The sequence below is a fragment of the Lactuca sativa genome, chromosome 1 (assembly GCF_002870075.4).
Source record: "Lactuca sativa cultivar Salinas chromosome 1, Lsat_Salinas_v11, whole genome shotgun sequence".
Taxonomy (NCBI): Eukaryota; Viridiplantae; Streptophyta; class Magnoliopsida; order Asterales; family Asteraceae; genus Lactuca; species Lactuca sativa.
The window spans coordinates 237,967,513-237,972,829 of record NC_056623.2 but is presented as its reverse complement, the minus strand read 5'-3'; positions in this window follow the sequence as shown (position 1 = coordinate 237,972,829).

Here is a 5,317-nt window from a genome sequence, read left to right as displayed (position 1 = left end):
CTGAGGTGGGTGATACCCAGTTAGCTAAGGGATGAGTTCCCGAATGCACTCTCACGGGTCCGTAGATCATTCGGGAAACGACAGAGAAGATCGTTCAAATTCGTGAACGATTAAAAGCCTCTAGAGACCGACAGAAAAGCTACACTGACAAGCGAAGGAAACCATTGGAATTCCAGGTGGGCGACTGAGTTCTACTGAAGGTCTCACCCTGGAAGGGCTTGATACGCTTTGGAAAGCGTGGGAAGCTCAATCCAAGATACATAGGGCCTTTCGAGATTCTCACGAGAATCGGCCCTGTAGCTTACAAACTCAATCTACCGCAAGAACTCAGTAACGTACATCCTACATTTCACGTCTCGAACTTGAAAAAGTGTCTGTCCGACGAGACTCTTATTATTCCACTCGACGAGATCGAGATCAACGAGAGCCTCAACTTCGTAGAGGAACCAGTAGAGATCATGGACCGAGAGGTCAAGCAAACAAAGCAGAGTCGTATCCCGATAGTGAAGGTGCGCTGGAACACAAAGCATGGACCTGAATTCACTTGGGAACGTGAGGATCAAATGAAACTGAAAGACCCTCATATTTTCTCTTAGTTATGTGTAATTTCTTATTTTCTTAAATTCTAACTTCGGGACAAAATTCCTTCTAACGGGGGGATGATGTGACAACCCGAAATTTCCATTATGTACAAACTATATCACTTCAATAGGAGTTATAGCAGTCACAGTTAATTTTCAGACATTTTCGCGTAAGTTTGAGTAATTCAGGGTTTACACTTCAGGAGATATCAGGAGAGTGGATGCACTAGGGTTTTGTGCAACACTGTATTCCAACACTCTGTTATAGGAGAAATCATTTCACGAATAAAAATATTTTCTGCCAAAAATATCTCAGGACTATAAATAGAATTCTGAACCAAATTCATTCATTATTCGCATTTCCAACTAGAGAAAAGCCATTTTCTCTCTCACGGATCTTCGAGTTTTTATCCCAAATCATGAGTACCTCTTTCTAGTAGTGTTAGTAAGCTTAATATGTCTATATAACATGATTTAGTAGGCTAAATCACTAGATTTAGGAGTTTACTCCCCCAAGGTGTTCTTGGGCGGTAAACTCCCGAAACAAAGCCTAGACCTTCCCTTGTGTTATGCTACTACCTTAGACTCATTGATATGTGTGTTAGGGACAAGAAAACAACCAAGAAACACAAACACATGGGTGTTCACGGCCCAAGATGAACTTGGACCGTGAACTCCAAAATCTTGGATCAAAGGATGCTTTTTAGGCCCCTAAAGCCTTAGACAATAACTAGGAATTGTTCCCACTTAAATGAAGGACTAAAACACATCAAAATCACCCCTTCAAGTGAGTTCACGGCCCAAATAAGGTTCTTGGGCCGTGAAAATCAAACAAAGGCACCAAAGTGTGCCTAAGGCCTTCATATGCTTGGAATAAAAGTCTAGAACCTATACCACTTATGCAAGAGACTTAAAAGCATTAAAAACACCCATCCTTAAGAGTTTACGACTGCAAACTCTAAAGGAAATGGCCTTAAGGCCTTAAACTCCTCAAAGGAGTGTTTCTATGCCTTAAACCCTTCCAAGAATTGAACCACCAAGTTGGAATAATTCTAGGGATCATTTAGAACTTCAAAACACAAAATACCACCAAGCTTGGGAGTTTACGGCCGTAAACTCAATAGTTTACAACCGTAAACTCCATGTGTGATGCTATATGGAGAGTAAACTCATTGATAGGGTCCTTTGGAACCCTAAACCTAAGTACCTTGTCCCACAATAGCTTAGATGCAATCCTTAGGGCTTAAAACACTTACATAAAGTGTTTATTTTGTTCTAGGATGTCTTAACATTATCAATTAGTAATTTAAGACTAATTGAGTGAATATATGTGTGATTATACGTTCATTAGGAACGTAGTGTGTGTACAAGTTTTCACTTGACACCTAGCAGTCCTACCTCTTCAGTTCATCCGTATCACCCACAACAGGTGAGTTCATACCATAATCAATGTTTTAAATGATTTTAAATGCTTTAATGGGGGGGGGGGAATACAAGTAGAAAACAGCATGTTATTAAATCATCTATATGTATTTTATAACTATGTTTTCATTCAACAGATTTCACATACTACAAAATGTGATGCATGAAATGGTTTTCTATCTTTAAAATACTTTGTTATCAAATGTATTACTTTTGAAATGTTTATCAAAATGACATCAAGTCACTTTTATATTTGTTCAAAACCCTTAGGTGTCTTACAAAACCATTTTTCATTCTTGAACTAAACTATGCATATACACTTATATTCTTATATATGTATTGATGATATAGTTTATAGCTTTCATTTAGTTTCTCACACCCTTGAGTAGTAAGAGTGTATAAACCTACTTGAACAACCAATTACCTTTCAGTAAATTATCATAGGGATAATTTGAAGATATCAAACATTATTCCTATTACAAGGAATCACACAAGAGTCAGTTCATTCATGAGTCTATACCAGTACATTACCTGATACATGAGTACATTTACATATGATTACATGATACATGAGTACGTTTACATATGCTTACATGATACATGAATACGCTTACATGAACACATTACATGAGTACCTTTACGTAGATACATTTACCTGTGTATATTAACATGAAGACTTGTATCTTGAATTGCGAGGATGATTTATTAGTACCTTCTGTTGGATAAGGTGTCTAAGTCCATAACTTATTTGGTACATACTTGACCCGACCCGGCATGGTCCATTTGGGTTGCACTTCACCCAAACGATTTATGGATAATTTTATGAGAATTGTATACTTACGATTTATTAATATATTATAATTTATAATATATTAATATGAAGTCATGTTATTTAATTAGTTTTAGTCTTAAATTAATTATGAATTAATTAAGAGATTAAAAAGAAGACTGATTAAATTATGGGCTATTATATTTTATATAGTGTGGGCTAATACTCATTTGTTAATGGGCTAAGCTAATATGGAAGTCCATGGATGGTCCATGGAGCTTTTAACCCATGGATCCTTGAAAAGGAAAAGACATGGGTTATTAGGGTTTCACCCTAACCATGCACACTATATAAAGAAGCATATGATGCAAGAAATGAGACACTAGTTGTGTGAGACTTAGTGGTGGCCGATTCCACAAGAAAGTATACTACTCTCTCAAAGTTTTCCAAGTGTTTGTGGTGATTTGTGATTCCATTTGAGGCATTCACACTATTGGTGCTTGGCTCTCAAACTCCAAACAATCAACCATCATCAAAAGGTATGTATTTCTACTAGTACTTTTATGATTCATAATCCTTATGCTATGCTAGTTAGGAAGAAACCTTGGAAGTTATTATTTGCATGTATTTTAGAAGAAAACATAGATCCAAGGTTTATTAGGGTTGCATGCACACTTAGGAAGTGTTAGATTGCTCAAAACCCAACAGTGGTATCAGAGCCAGGCTTGTTTTCTTGAATACTTGATGCAGATTGCTGAAAATCGAAGTTTATGTGCTGTCTGCACAGCAGACTCACCGAATCCATGAAGGGACTCGACGATTCCAAGACAAAATTGATCCAACTCGGCGAGTTGGTTCATGCACTCGACGAGTTGGAACCCAAGACAGCATATCTTCGAGTTTTGGTGCTGGAATTGGTCTAGAATCATTACCTTAAACTATTTTGGACTCATAAAACCTGTTTTTGATGTGGTAATGATGATGGTGGACCAATTTCAAAGTTATAATCAAAATTTCAAGTTTATATGTGTTCATATGATTCTTGAAATTGTTGATGTGGATGTTCATGTTCATATGAGTTTTGTTAGATCATAGGAATTATTTGCAAATTGTTTGTTAGTTAATTCTTGATCTTAATGTGTTTTAATGGAATTCATAATTTGTCCTCAGCTTATGGAATTCCAAAAGTTTTTTCTTTTAAATGTTTTTTTAAGAAGTCATAAGTTACACTTTAGAAGAGTTTTTCTAATAAATGCTTTTATGGACTTCATAACTTGTCCTCAAGTTATGGATTTCCAAGAGACTCTTTATTAAAAGTATTAAACACTTAATTAAAACTCATAAGTTATGAATATCCAACAGTTTATGAATTGTTCAAAACTTTCCCTCAAGTTTTGGAATTTGTAAAGTCTCACACAAACTTTAATTCCATACCCTAGAAGTTTTAAAAGTTAAAATTCTACCCTTATACTATTATAAGATTAATGCTTAATTATTATATATATGTATAAGAACAAGTCGTTTTACCGTTAGTATACCTCATTCACGAAGCCGGTCTATAAGGTGGGTATAACGTTGTTGCCTATAAAATGGCAACTTAATGGGTGTCCACTCTCACCCACCGCTTGCTTGACTGGTGGAGGGTCGTTAGCCGAACGGGTAGGATAATGACTTTAAATTCTCATTAAAAGTATAATGATTATTATAAAGTAACTAAATGTTTTATTTAATTCCCAATCTTAGTTACTTTAGGAAAAATGTGAATTTGGTGCTAGCCCATGGAATTCACACTTTGTACCTTACCAAGTCGTTGGTGGAGCGTGTGTGGTTAACCGGCACACTAACTTGGACTAGTAAGGATCACGAAGGGTGACTTAATGTTTGTCATAGATCAATGGAGCGTGTGTGGTTAACCGGCACATTGATTGGGTGATAATATTAAGGGTACCAAGTGAATTGGTATGGTTATTCACACCTTGTTTTGTGATCCTCGGCATCCCAGTCACAAAATTTGAGAGGGCACACTCGAGATTGAAACATGCCATTGAAAAGTTCTATGAATGTCAAAAGATCTAGGAATTTCAAATCCAATTAAAACCTAATAAATTATTTCGTTTTTCATGGTGGAAATTGGTGAATCGTCATTCGCCTACCTTCAAATATTTTATAGCTTGGATTACGGCATCCCTCTTACAAATTATAAAATATTGTGTTTGGTCCTAGCCTTAATATTTCATATTGGGTATTATATTAAGGATTTTGAATCAACTAACTTGATTTTCTCCCATTATAGATGTCTGGTTTAGACAACTATGATCTTCCTAATCTGTTGAAGATGGTGTCCCTCAACATCATGCTTCACTTCCTCCAACTCCTCCAATTATTCTCCCTCACCCACAAGTTCTTGAAAAGTTTAAAGTCACTCAATCCCTATTGGCAAGCATAGTCTATGTGTGCTCACATCTTGGAGATAAAGTCACATATTGACAAGCCGGGAGAGTTGGGTGTCAAAGTCCCGTGAAAGTTGGATGTGTTGGGTTTTGAG